The sequence below is a fragment of the Aulonocara sp. 'chitande type north' Nkhata Bay genome, linkage group LG6 (genome assembly GCF_057382095.1).
Source record: "Aulonocara sp. 'chitande type north' Nkhata Bay isolate Kocher_YH1m ecotype deep benthic linkage group LG6, A_spYH_male_GT1.1, whole genome shotgun sequence".
Taxonomy (NCBI): Eukaryota; Metazoa; Chordata; class Actinopteri; order Cichliformes; family Cichlidae; genus Aulonocara; species Aulonocara sp. 'chitande type north' Nkhata Bay.
Window position 1 is genome coordinate 10712516 of NC_141349.1, and position 15225 is coordinate 10727740.

Genomic DNA, 15225 nt, shown 5'->3' on the forward strand with positions numbered 1-15225 from the left:
TGAGCTGAGGGATCATGCAAACTCACTCGACATATATCTTTCCCAGGACTTTGTCCACAGAACCAGTGCTGATAGCTCCTGACTCGGTGGACCTCGGGGAATTATTTCTGTAAAATATCATTGAGCTCTGTACAGCTGACAACCTCAGTCTCTGCACAGTGAAGAGAGGGTGATTCACCAGGTTCTAGAAATAAAGGGACAATTAGTTCAGCTTAAAGCACTTTTTAAAAAATGATGCAGATTTGTATTTTATGCAGAAATGCAGAAAGAAATAAAATGGTCTGAGCTCACAGGAAAAGCTTGTTTTTGCTTTGAACACATTAGAAATGAAGAAAAATACAATTTCAGTACAAATATCTGCAACATCTCTTTACTAATAAAGTAACAGTTTGGATGGTTTGTTTTCTTTTTTCTTAATACAACAAATTTGTTAAAAATCATCTTCCTTCTTTTCTCATTAGCTAGTCCAGTGGTGGCACCATAACCTGCGACCTCAACTCTGGAATGACACAAGAAGTGTCTGGAAACTTTTCTCTCCTTTTTTTGTCAGTTACATACAAATACATATATTGATTGTTTTGCACGTTAACTTTGAAATGTTGCCCTGAGGCCTGTACTATGAAGCAGGATCTCATCTCTCCAGTAACTTCAGAGTTCTATATGAAGGATTTTGACTTCTTACCAGAGAAAATTGTAAGAGTAACCCTGACCTGCTGTTATATTAGTTATGTCCTTTATAGAGTTTTAGTCACCACTTTATCATCACGCACCACACCTGGCTAGCATGCTTGCACTGTGCTTGCTCAGCGCATTGGGAAACCATTCAAGCTCACTGCAGCACATGCTACTTCCTGTTTTAAAGGGCCTTGTAGCAGCCCTTGTTACATGCGTGGGCACGGAGCGTGAAGCAGAAAGCACAGCTTAATAGAGAAGTTGATATACCCGGCGGCGTGACACTGACTGGTGTTTTACGTTTTCTCAAGCCAGCCAACGCAAAGTAAGCCAAGCCTTGTTGAATTTTCTTTGTACTATATCCCTCTGGTTAAGTTCAAGCTTAGAGATCATTTGTCCAGAAAAGCAGCATCACCATTCCTGGAAGATCCCTTGAAACTTTCAACTTTAGACCCTCCTACTGTACTACATGGACAGTGGGAGGGGCTAAAATTCTTCAATAGCATTTTTTCGTAGACATTTTTCAGTTTGCAGCCTATGTTTAAATTCTGTTGTTATATTAAGTTTTATTTTCTCTTAAACTAATAAACAGCAGAAAGTTTGCAGCTGACAGAATAAAAGCTGAAACTGTCTTTCAAACATTAATTAAATGAAATACTTAATTATCCATCCATCAGATTCTCCTGTGTAATGATAGGTCGTGATGTCAGTCAGGATTTTTGCTGTCTTTTTTTTTTTTTTTTTTTTGCCTGTCCCATTTGGTTCTTTAGCCATCAGAATTGTTGTCTGAAGACCAACAAGGATACCCAATGGATTTACTTTGCCAAATGGATCATCGTGGCATTGCCGTATTGGTCCATTTGGTCGATCTTTGTTTTTATTATTTATTATATTTTATTTTCAGATTTTACAGACGGGACAGACATGAGTGAGGGATAGGAAAGGAAGAAAGAAAGAGGAAGGAAAGGAGAAACAGAAGGGGAGAGGGACAGTGAGAAAGGGGGGGGAGAAAAAAAATCTCCTGGATCACCTGTTGAGAGAAAAATAGAAAACAAGCAAAAAAAACAAAGCAACATACTAAACACAACACCATCGCATTAATCTAGCTAAGTGTAAACAGCAGTAAATACTAAATATTCAATGTTGTTGTGCAGCACGCAGGACAGATGTGCTTCGAAGTAGCGGCCAAGAAAGGTGTAATTTGGGTCTACGAGCAGTGAACACCCGTGTACATACCTGTGTGGATCAGCGCGCTTGTATTCCAAAGGTTTCTCCATGTAACGATCTGCTAGGGAGTGTGGGGGGGCCACAGCCCCGTCCTCCAGGGTGTGAAGCGGGTATGGAGGAGGTCAAAACTCCAGACATCCAGAGGCCCCCAGAACACAAGAGACCATGGAAGACCAACAGAGGGGCAGCCGCGCCACTGTCCCAGTAAGAGCTGAGGAGAGTCCCAGATGAGGGTTCACTCAGCAGCCGCGGAGCAGAAGCCAGGGGGAGTTGCAGTGACGCGCCCATGAGCTCCGCCGGCCCCCAGCTGCACCTGAGTGACCGAGCCCCAGGCCGAGAGGCCGGGGGCACCCCACCTCCGAAGGGGCCCGAGCGAGCCCCAGGCTCCAGGCCCCGATAAGCGGCCACCAAGGAGTGAGCCGGTGTGTACCTGGACACCCACCCCCAGACACAAAGAACCACCAACGCACCGACACCTGAGGGAGTCCGCCACCGGCAGTGGAAGTGGTGGTGGGTGGAGATAGGCCTCCAAATCTTGGAGGGCCTGAGGTGTCCCCAGAGAGGTGGCGTCTGATACCCAACCTGACATATAGACACAGACATACAAGCACACACAGACACAAACATCCATTCCCACCCTCATGCTCTCATGTGCACTTACTCCACACTCAACCAACATGGAGACAGACATAAAGAGACGCTGTACACACAATCACACTCCCCAAGCGTACTCTACAAACCGGGTCTAGGTACCCTTGCCCCTGGAGGGGGGAATTGCACCCAGACCCAGGTGGTGTTACCCTTTTCCCTGCGGTGGGGAGAGGCAGACCACCCCGACTCCGTAGCAGCAGGGAGGCCCCACACCCCAGACCGCAGTCGGACGGCCAACTTCTCCTAGCCCTCCCGCTCCAGCAGGCCGCAGAGAACGGGGGTGGGAGAAGACTCCAAACCTCCCTCCACCCGCTCATTGTAGTGTTGATGCATGTGTGTTCTAAGGTGCAATTAAAACCCAGGAGGGCATGGAGCTACCTGCCAAGGAGCAGCAGGTAAGCGCATAGTCCCTCCTGATAGTCTTATTGAACAAAGCATCTGAAGTTCTTGCACATTCATACAGTGCTTTTACTACTAAGCAATTTTCCACTCACACACACACACACACACACACACACACACACACACACACACACACACACACACACTCACACACACACACACACACACACACACACACACACACACACACACACACACACACACAACACTGGTTTTTCTGCAGCAGCTGTTACCTTCAGTCTGTATTATGCATTTAAACCCTTCATATTTTTCTAATATTACAGTTTTATCTTCCTTTTTAAAACCTGCACTGCCAGTATAGTTTATCCACATCCATTAGGATTGAAAGCCCTGGTTAACTTGATAACCAGGGCTTTCAATTGATAAGCAGCTTCCTGTGAGTACTTATCCTGATTCCCACTGTTGGGATAAGATAAAGGAAATATATTCTACATATGCTGAACTCACTTCACAGCACAGAGCTCAGGTCAAGAAGAAACTTTAAGAAAAAAAACTTCAAAGCAAGAAACTTTGAGCCACAGGAACATAAATGTATCATTTGAATCTAAAACTGAAGTTAGTACGACGTGTCAGTATCTGTCAGAACACATGAACCTGAAGCAGAAACATCCACAACTCACAGTCAGGTAGTTTTATAGGATGGACATCAGAGCTGCTAGTAGCTGCAGCAGCATGATGTCATGAACTCTGCCTGTGCTGGTGTCTTTGTCTGTATAGATCTCAGCTTCTGCTGTTATCTGCACTTCTTGTTCGGACCCCCTTGATGCACACTTAGATTTGCAAACATGGTCCTGCATGTGCACAGCAAACATAAAACATGATTACTGATGGTCACCATATTCTATTTCTCATCTTGTCTGAATGTATTTTACTTTTTACTGAATAGCAAAAACACGGCTACTAGACATTCCTTGGGTTCACAAGTTTTAGTTGCTGCTCTGATCTCCTCACCCTCCTGGCTTCAGACGGTGAGCTGCAGAATCCAGCGGTCGCTGATCAAAGAGCCTCCACACAAGCTGGAAGGTCCATGTGGATAAACTGCTCTGAGCTGTACATGATACTGTCGCTCACATTCATCACCTCCAATGACTCTCTTTTGCAGAGCGACCTCTGTGTTCGCCGTCACACCTGAAAGAGGAATCCCCCGCCCACCAGGTCACTGCCAGTTTTTCTTTGTACCTGTAAAATATCTGCTCTCAGAAGTAAGGCAGAAACACACAGTGAGGACCAGAGCCATTAAATATAGATACTGTAGCTGAACACTCGCTGATACACAGAGAAAAGAGAAAAGGGCACCACACATAGTGTTGCTGCCATTCACTCTCTAATGACTGCATTTCAGTTTGAATATTGGACACTGCATAGTCACATAGTGTCATTATGAAGCTTTATGAACTGCAAAGCTGCAAAGCTCCACACATTTATGCAAAGTTACTTATCGTCTCTTTTTGCTTTTGGCTTTCATAAAGTGACAGAAGGGAAATGAAGGTAAAATGTTTCTATAGAGAAAGTGCTTCACAATAATAATCAATAAAAATAAATACAAACATTAAAAGACAATAATAATATCCACTACCTAAAATTAAGCGTGTACAAATAAGTAGAGCTGCTCTTTCAAATGTTCAGACCGCAGAGATCAAATGTAATATTAGTGCATTCCATAGATTATCAGCCAACAGCCTTGAAGACACACTTAGTCTCTTTTGGTTTTCAGCCTAGAACGAGGTTTCTGTCAGAAGACCTCAGTGACCTGCACCTTATAGATGGAAGCAAATGAAGTTTGATCTCAGCTTCATGCTCTTGTTCTGCTCGTGCTCTGATTTGAATTACATGTTCTACACGCTTCACTGTATCTCACTGTCAGTTTGTCAATTTGTGACATTAATTCAGAGGAATGTGGTGTAAACCAATGATTTATAAACCTAAAACAGCTCATGATCACTAACCAATGCTAACTTTGAGAAGCAATGCAGAACATATTGTGCCCTCTGTGTGGCTAATGGAGCTCTTAAGAGTAGAAGAGCAAAACAAAAGAAAAAAAAAACCTCGCTCACGAGTCTGCGACTGCGTGCTGACAGAGAGCGAGTGGGTTACCTCTGTGTGACTTCAAGCTGCAGAGGGTAAGGCTCTGACTGTGGTCTGCATATATGTGCCGAGCAGCAATTCAGAATACCCACCGTGCACAGTTTCTGTGAGGTTTGGCATAACTCGATGCATTGAATCATTTTTATATTATACAGACAGAATTATGCAGTAAGAACCTGCAGTTAAATATAGAAACTGTTGTTGAATACTCACTGATACACAGAGGCAAGAGAAGAGGCAGCAGACACAGTGTTCCTGCCATTCACCCTCTAACAACTGCCTTTCTGTTGAGCAAACACTTTGGCGACAGTGGGAAGGAAAAACTCCCTTTTAACAGGAAGAAACCTCCAGCAGAACCAGGCTCAGGGAGGGGCGGGGCCATCTGCTGGGACCGGTTGGGGTGAGAGAAGGAAGACAGGATAAAGACATGCTGTGGAAGAGAGACAGATTAATAACAAGTATGATTCAGTGCAGAGAGGTCTATTAACACATAGTGAGTGAGAAAGGTGACTGAAGAAGAAATACTCAGTGCATCATGGGAATCCCCCAGCAGCCCACCGCATTGCAGCATAACTAAGGAAGGATTCAGGGTCACCTGGTCCAGCCCTAATTATATATTTTGGAAAGTTTTAAGCCTAATCTTAAAAGTAGAGATAGTGTCTGTCCAAACAGGAAGCTGGTTCCACAGAAGAGGGGCCTGAAAATTGAAGGCTGTCCCTCGTATTCTACTTCTAAATACTCTAGGAACAACAAGTAAGCCTGCAGTGTGAGAGTGAAGTGCTCTAATAGGGTGATATGGTACTACAAGGCTTTTCAGGGAGTTTTTAGGACATCCTGATAATAATGAATTACAGTAGTCCAACCTGGAAGTAATAACTGCAGCTTCACTCTGAGACAGGATATTTCTAATTTTAGAGATGTTGCTCAAATCGAGGAAAGCAGTCTTACATAGTTGTTTAATATGTGCATTGAAGGACATGTCCTCGTCAAAATTCACTCCAAGGTTCCTCACAGTGTTATTGGAGGCCAAGGTAACGCCATCCAGAGTAAGAATCTGGTTAGATGCCATATTTCTAAGATTTTAAGGGCCGAGTACAATAACCTCAGTTTTATCTGAATTTAAAAGCAGAAATTAGAGGTCATCCAGGTCTTTATGGCTTTGAGACATTCATGTAGTTTAACTAATTGGTCTGTGTTATTTGGCTTAGCTAAGCTAAGGTAGCAAATTCCTAAAAATACAGGGAGTGAATACAAGAGAGTGTGCTTTGGATGAAGCAAGTGAAGATTAAACTATGAAATAAGAAGTTATCTATAAGTTTTTAGTTATTTCGGCTATCCAGATAAGCTACACAAAAACACAACCATGTGTTGGAACAGGAAGTGATAGGAGGTGAGAAAAATAACCTTAGGACAGGTGAGATTGGTCAATGGTAGAGCTATTTTTCTGAAATTACACACGTTAGTAACGTGTGTAATTTCAGAAAAATAAAATAAAAATAAAAATAAATAAAATAAAAATAAAAAATAAATAAAAATAGGAAGACACAGTGCTGGTTCAACAAGACAAAGTGGACAAGTTTACAACACCATTCAACGCAACACCACACAAAGTTGTAAGCAGAACTGGAAACCAAGTCATTATTGAATCACCAACAGGAGCTCGCTATCACCGGAATACCACACATGTGAAGAAATACGAGACAAATGAGACCAGAGAAGGACACTATGACACAATACCTGAAAGGGAGGAAGGTGAAACACCCACAAAGACTGACACCTTCACTCCAACACCACAAGAGGGCTCCCAGGGGCCAGAGAGACCAAGTAGATCACAGAGGGCTAAAAAGATACCCGAGAGGTTTCGTGATTTTGTGGTGAAATGAACTATAATATGTTAAGGTGAAGAGGTAACTTACATTTGGCAAGTTTCAAGTTCATATGTGTATTTCGACATGTATATATTGAAAAAAGAAAGGTACATGTGTGGTGAGACATTTAGATTATATAATTGTTAGAAAGTAAGACAAGAAGAATGTTCAATGTTGGGGGAAAAAAGACATCAAAGTTATTACAACTAAAGTTTGAATCTAAGGAAAAGGGGGATGTCATGTATTGATATGGCTATGTCTTAATGTGATGACCTTTGAACCGGATGTGGTTGTCCGAAGGAAGCCCCGTTAAGTGGCTAGTTGTAAGATGGACAGTGTTCAATAAAGCAACATAAAGACCGTGCTTTATGTCCTGATTCAATTCAGAGTGCTCTGCCTAATTTAGTAATAAGGTGGGCACACAACAAGTGGGCTTGACTTTTGCGCCTATTGGCTGATCGTTTACTATCGACTAGTTTTCCTGGATACCTGCTCCGCGGACGGCTGCCACAGGTAGCAAAAACGTGCTAGGTCAAAGGTCAGGGAGGATGGCGGACTGGTGTGAACTTCAGTCAATTCTGCTCATTTTAGCAGATCAGATAGAGAGGGTAGATACATTTACCTGTAGATACTGTTTTGAGTCGTTTAGATGATGTTTCTGAAATGCTTGGGATGATAATTGCTCTTCAAGATGTTAGCATCGATGACAGCATTGTCGAAAGTTTAAGATCAATTCAGCACCGTGTTCGTTTGGAATACGCCGAGGAAGAACAGTCTTCAAATGTTGGTCGTCCACGTCTTGAAATCCCGGCTGCAGCACTCAGGACTTTAGTGCTGTCCTGGATAACCATCGGGGTAATTGCCGATATGTTTTCTGTGTCTCCGAGCACAATTAGGAGGAGAATGACGGAGGAAGGTCTAAGGTAAGTTTATGCTGTAATTTAACACCTGTGTGAGTCTGTACACAGCATTATTTAGATGTTGACCTTAATTATGACGTTTGATATTGAAATATTATCGCTTACTTTTTTATTGTGAATGTCTAAAATAAGCGGGGCAGCTACGGCTAGTATAATAACTATACTAACTATATTATATATGTCAAAAAATACACTCTGTTAATATCACTAATGGCACAGGAGGATGAGTGTACTTAAGTAGTATTTGCACAGACCTAATGGAAAAGCAGAGTGTGCCATGGTTAGCAGGTGTTTCTACATTTTGGGAGAAAAACAGCAATCAGACTGCGTGAATGTTGTTCTTCCAGCAATCTGAACTCTTAACTCTATAAATATGTTTAAACAACAAACAGAATCACGTATATCCTCCCTAACCACCAGCAGGATCTCAGATAGTGTTGACTGTTTGTCATAGTTGTTCTATGTTTGACAGTTTACGTTATTTCAGTGACTTTTCTATTTCAGGAAATCCATCCATCTTTTTAACTACTGGGTCATTAAGGAGGCTGAAGCCCATCCCAGCTGTCATTAGGCAAAGGGCGGGGTAGACCTCGGACAGGCCATAAAACAGGATTAATCTGGTACACTAGTCTCTTTCTTTCTGTAAAAAAAACATCTGTGTCTGCAAACATTTGTGTTATCAGTTTCATTTGAGCCTGAATACATTTGAATATGAATATGAAATTTCTCAAGTTTTTAAAAATGAGAAATTAAACTGTTATTCTACTATGAGACCACACGGGGGCAGCCCTGCCTTATTATGTATTATTCTCTCTTACTAGACATGGTTAGGATGGCTTTTGTGTCAAACTAACCAAAGTAATGTTGTTGGTTAATGTTTTTGTGAACAGTGGTATTTCAAGTATGGTCCTGTTTTTTTTCTCCATTACAGGAGTTTCACTGGTTAAACAATCAGTGAATTGAAAGATTGTTGAATGAATGAATAACCAATGAAATGAAAGGTTGCCTATGACTTGTTGGCTGATCGCTGACCTTCTCTACTCTCCCCACAGATTCGACAAATATTCAGCTAATGTGATGGTGGACAGCAAGCCGGTCAACCTGGGCCTCTGGGATACAGCTGGACAGGAAGATTATGACAGGCTCCGCCCACTGATCTAGCCACAGACGGTACAGAATCACACATACACACACAGGCACACACAGTAACTAATGGACATAAAGTTACACAGACAGAACTTATATAACATGTCAGCTAATTAAAACTGCAGCAGCTATTCTAATTCTTTGTCTCCTTGTCTCTCCATCCAGGATGTTTTCCTAATCTGCTTCTCCCTGGTTAGCCCGGCATCCTATGAGAACGTCAGAGCTAAGGTGAGTTTTGGCTGTTTTTTATGAGGCCTGTCTCTCAGCTGCCGAGGAACAAAATGTAAAAAAGAACAAACAGAACAAAAGCAGGAATTTATTATAGAGAAAAAAAATAGGTACTTGGATTACAAAATGGAGAAAAAGCCTAAACAGGTCTAATAATTGATGTGAATGAATGATTGATGCTGTGGGTGAAAGTTGGATGATGTATTTCTCTAATCTTTAATAGCTACAGCATATCATTTGTTTTTCATGCCTTCATCCACCTTTCTGTAACACCTGGCATCAGAGCTTCATCTCCCTCCACCTTTGATTCTGTTTTTTGCCTCTAACACGTTCCTTGATTTTGCGTGTTCCCCTTTCTTGCCTCTTATTTAGTTTTCCTTTACTCTGTATTCTGCCAGTGGTACCCTGAGGTCCGTCACCACTGCCCCTCCACGCCCATCATCCTGGTTGGCACTAAGCTGGATCTGAGGGATGAAAAGGATACCATTGAGAAACTGAAGGACAAGAAGCTGGCGCCTATCACCTATCCACAGGGCCTAGCTCTGGCTAAGGAGATAGGTCAGTCACTCTTACTTTATTTGCTTGAAAAGCACTTTAAGATTTGAAGCTCTCCTCACCAGTGAAGATATGAAACTAGCAGATGAAGATGCTAGAGAACTTTGTAGCCTGACTGCCTCTGCAAATTTTTGTTATTCCCCTCATTTCCTGGCATCACAGTAAAAGTATAGTAGCTGTAGTTGACTATAGTGTTCTTTGAAAGTTGAACTTATTCTTCTCCACTACCAGCAAACCTTTCTTCTCTTACTTTGTCTTTGTAGTTCTTTCTCTTCTTTTATTAACATATATGTGTCTTCGCATGTATAGATGCAGTCAAATACCTGGAGTGCTCAGCCTTGACCCAGCGTGGTCTGAAGACTGTGTTTGATGAGGCCATTCGTGCCGTCCTCTGCCCTCAGCCCGCCAAGGTCAAGAAGAAGCCCTGCTCGCTGCTGTAAACGGTACGACTGAATAAAACACAGAGGAAGAGGAGGAAGAGAGATTAGACGTTTGAGAGAAGAGAGAAACAAAGTGAACTCGCTCATTAAATTAACACATAAAGTAGAGTAGAGGTTTGAGGGCTTCTTTTCTTTTCTTTGAACATAAGTCTGAAGCTATTCAATCAAGCCTTTTATTTGTCACATGCAATGTTTACATCTGCAGTGAAATTGGACCCCCCGAACATACATACGTATCAGCTCCAGCCTTGAGACCACAGCTGACACCGATACGGTAGCTGCATGAAATGATGGTGGTTTTCCTTTAGTGCGAACAACTGCATGTCAATTTCACAGTTGGTCTAACAGTCCGTCACTGGTCTCTCAGTCTCCCGTTGGAGAGCTTCTCTGAGATGTTATCAATCTTGTGCTCAGAGAGCAGAGACTGCCGTGAGCTTCTCCAAGATCTTATCCGTGCTGCGTTCAATGAGCCCATTTTGAGAAGTCATGACCCGTCCCATCATTTCCATCATAGCGGGCAGCCTTGTGGGGTTTTGGAAAGCCAATTCTGCTATCTCTGATAAGCCAGGGCCAAGCCAACTCCGAACAGCAAGAACCCTGTTATCATGGTTCCGAAAAGGTAGATGTCTACAATGTCCTCGATTGACAGTCCCGCCAGGCACACGACCCTCCAGTTCCTCCACCCGTCCATTGTGTATCCAGAGGGGAACGTCCCTCTAGGACACTCGGACTTACTCAAGCCCAGGCTTCTCGTTGAGAAGAGCGTGTCAATTGCATTCAGGGACCAGTTGTTCAAATCCATAATTCCTCTTTTAGGTTGTAACAGACCGTGAGAGTCATCCAGGGCAAAAGTAGAAAAGTAGACGAGACTAGACAAGGACATTGAGAAGCCAAGCAGGAAAGAGAAGGAAGAGGGAGAGGAGAAAAGTGCGACTGCCTTCGTCCAGAGCCAAACGAGAAAGGAAACTGTAGACACTTATCACTAAGAGGTGATTCAGAAGTTTGTTCTTGCACATATAATGGACAGAAACATTAAAGAGAAAAGAAAAGACATAAATGAACACAACACAAGACAGAAAAGTTTCACATGCTTTGTACTCAATTTCATTTTTTTTGCAGAGGAAAAATAAATTTGTCCTGAATATTGTTGGAGTAATTTTGTCCCACAGGCATCAATTTAACCCCATGATTTATGTGACCTTTGTTTTAGATTCTCACAGGAGCACAGAAGAAGAGAAAAGGACTGCAGACCCTGAAGAATATATGCAAATCTGCCATGTCTCTAATGTATATCTACAACTTTAAACAAAACAAAAAACCAAACAATGTATGGTGTGCAGGTTTGCTATTGTTTTAGAAATGCCAACGAGCTCTTCAGTCCAAATCCAGACGCTGCCCAGACAGGATTTCTTTGTAAAATATATCAGTTTAGAGATTATAGACCCTTTGAGTTTAAGTGTAAGTCTGAGAGCAGCATGCTGCCTTCATCTAAAGTACTGCCAACAATATATATGTGTTTCATGAAACCTAAAATAAAAATAACTTTTGTAACTGAAATAAACACAGTGTTTCAGTATGATTTGTTCACTGTGCTGTTTTCAGGGTGATGAATGTAAGGAGCAGAAATGGTCGTTTGTGAGGAAGCAAGCAACAAGCAAACTTGTGTCTGAATAAGATTTATTAACAAATGTATTATTTGTTGTGCTATTAAAATAAAAATAAAACATTTGATTGCACAAAAGATTCACATTATTTCTCCACAACATGTGACCTTTTGGATTGAATGCCTATACTCAACTATGGGGGATATAAAATTCTCATTTTGATACAGCTGCTGATATCGCCTATACTCTATCCTTATTTACATATTGTGGAGAACAGCATCTTTTTCTGGTGGTGAGTTGAAAATGTTCAGACTCAAACAGCACTTTCAGTTTTGCAGTTTAATGTTTGACCAGCTTTTTTGCCAAAACACCTTCATGTTTCAATCATTTTAGTAATCCTGCGAACAGTTAATCATGTCACATGGTGCTCAAGTCTTCAGCTGTGATTTTATTTGTTATTTAATTAATACAGTTTAATGTCTTATAATATAGATAGCTACACAGGCATACAGAGAGATTGTTTACTTTATTAATCCCCAGTGCGACTGAAGATTAAACTGAATATAAAGCATTTAAAAGAAGCTCAATCTTAAACTCATAACAGAACAGTAATGTTAGTCCATATAAAACTGATGTGGAATATTTTCCTCTTGAATTATTAGGTTAACTTTGATATTTTGTGGTTAGTTTGCCAGGATGATGACTGTCACCTCTCTGCCTTTCTGCAAGAGGCTCCATATGCCGCTGTTCTAGTGGATACTGTAAAAATAAATAAGCAATGATATATGATAATACATTATCATTAAACTCTTAACTATACAGTAGTAGTAAAAAATATTTTACTACTTTCCAAATATCAATGAAAGTATAGGCATTCATGTAATAATAATAATAATAATAATAATAATAATAATAATGAACATGAATTATGTTTCATTCACAAAATATTTTCTCTTGCCAGTTAGTATTGTATTGTAGTGGTATTGTAATTTTCAGGAGACTGACAGTAACAGAAATTAATTCCATAGACAAGAAATCAACATGGACGTGGACCGCCACACTGCAAAACATTTGGTAATCTTTTCTGAATGGTTTATAGTTATGACCCTATTAAGGATACACAGAAGACAATGGACGAATGGACAAAATAAAGCATGTAGAGTACTTTTCAAATTCTTTTTGGTGTTTGCTCAAATATGGGACCTTAAATAATTTTTTTTTAATAATATAATTTAACTAGACCATACCTAGAATTTTTTTGTGGTACATTTCCCTGATGACAGATCCTGATTTAATTTCATGGTTGGAAGGACCAGGAAAAATTCTAAAAATTGTTTGAGTTGAGACAAAATGACCCTATTAGCAAATCACCATCGGTTTAAGAAAGGACACAAAAAAATTCAGTTAACATACAACCAGTAACCAGTAACAGTCGCTGTTGGGGAGGACAGTTTACACTGAGCATGTGCAGTTTAAAGATGCCTTTTATTTTTAAGGAGGAAACCATCCTGAGCTGCTAGCTGTCCAGTTTAAAATCTATAGTGAAGCACTTTCTGATGTCTTCTTATTCCTTTTCAGTATTGTGGATGTTTTGTTCAATATTTCCTTTTTGATGTTTGTTTACCAGCCGTATTGGTATCAATACTTCCTGTTATTTAGCCGTAAATAGCCATTGTAGTGTCTTTGATTGAGATATGACTTATCGATCGTATTGATAATTTACGGAGAGCTTAGAGATGGATATCTGTGTAAGTAATGGCACAGCTTTTTTCCCCTTTTTTGTTTTTAGAATTAGGATTTTAAGAAAAGAAAAACAATTAAACCGTAGCTGAATCTGATCAGAGGAAAAGAGGTATCCGTCAGCCGTGACGCTGCGTTCTCGTTGATCTCCTTGAGATCTGAATGACATCAAACTTATTTTTGAAGTTTGCATTTACCCTGTTGTATTAAAAGAATACCTAAAGTTTCTTTTCCATTAGAGAATTTTTTGTTAACCTGTTTACTGGTCTTGATTATGCATCAAGTCAGAATCTGAAATTCATTTTTTTTTAAAAGGATGTAAAAACTCCCACGTTTTACAGCGTCGGCTATGCGGAGGCTGCCAGGCGTCGTATTTACACACCCATGGCTGTTTAACTGTATTTATTGCGTACAAATAAATGTGAAATAAAGATAGCTTAAATGGAACAAGACTCTGTTTTAACACTTAATTCCTGCATCCACCTGTTTAAAATATATTATTTTAAAATAATGTGTTACATGACTACACAGAAGGATGTTTCAGCTCAGTATATAGCAAATAGAAAAAATATAAATAATTCTTAATTTTAAAATAAACATTAATCTGATTATTAAAAAAAATTATTGGACAAAAAGTACATGGAAAAAAGAACTCGGTGAAATGGAAAAAATAAAGTTCAATATCTTGAAAATCAAATAGAATACAAGCTTTGTTTTCTTCCTTGTTTTCTGTATTTATCTGTTTGTATAAGACAAACAGTTTATCATAAGTAACTGAAAGTCTTTCGGCTCTTCGAAGAAAAACTGATGGAATCCAACAAATAAACATAACTAAAAACTGCAGCCTCAAAAGTAAAACTCATTTGTTGCTGATAACGAACGCAAATCCAAAGTGTTGTTGTTCCCACCCCAGAGCAGCAGGTGGCAGCAGCACGATACAAAGGAACTGTACTGTACTGGGATTTCTGTTCGTTTTTGTTTTTATTTTCCAAAAGAAGAAGCTGTTTTTAACGTAAACTGTTGATTATAGAGTTTTTTGTTGCAGTTTGACCTTCAGCTGAACTTAATGTTGGGTTTCTATTGATTTTAGAGAAGCTATTCGCTGAGAGGTTGTCATAATTCATGCATGAAAGGGTTAAAACATATCCTTTGTTTCATTTTTTAGTGAAACTCTGGTAGAGTAGCTTTGAAACTGATAATTCAGCATATACTAAAAAATAAAGCCTTTTCTTACAGTATATTTGTGTGTATTTTATTTTGCAATATTTCTAATTACCACACTTAAAAGTGAACAGCCTATAATGCTATCATGACTCATCACTCAAACGCATCTTTTTCTCTCCGTTTTGGCCTTCCGTCCACACTGAGACAGCGTTTTCGGTCAAGGAAAGCGCAGCGTTTTGAAAACGCTCTCCAAAGCGTATACATTTGCCGTTTTCGCATAGCATTGTGGAAAGCGAACTGGAGCCTTTTTAAAAACAATGACACATTGTAGACTACGTCCACACATACACGGGTATTTCTGAAAACTGAGATTTTTTGTTTTTTTTTAAAATCCCATTCACACCTCAACACCAAAAACGAAGGAAAATGCTGCCAGGAGCATGCCAAAGCAACAGGTGGCGCTATATTCCTAACCGTGTAGAAATGTTGGCCAATCAGATGT

The 15225-nt window shown here is 40.3% G+C and overlaps 1 pseudogene; it reads left to right on the forward strand.

The window, feature by feature from the left end:
* The first annotated feature begins 8810 nt into the window (after nt 1-8810).
* Nucleotides 8811-10268, forward strand: LOC147327275 (ras-related C3 botulinum toxin substrate 2-like; annotated as a pseudogene).
* The last annotated feature ends 4957 nt before the right edge of the window (nt 10269-15225 follow it).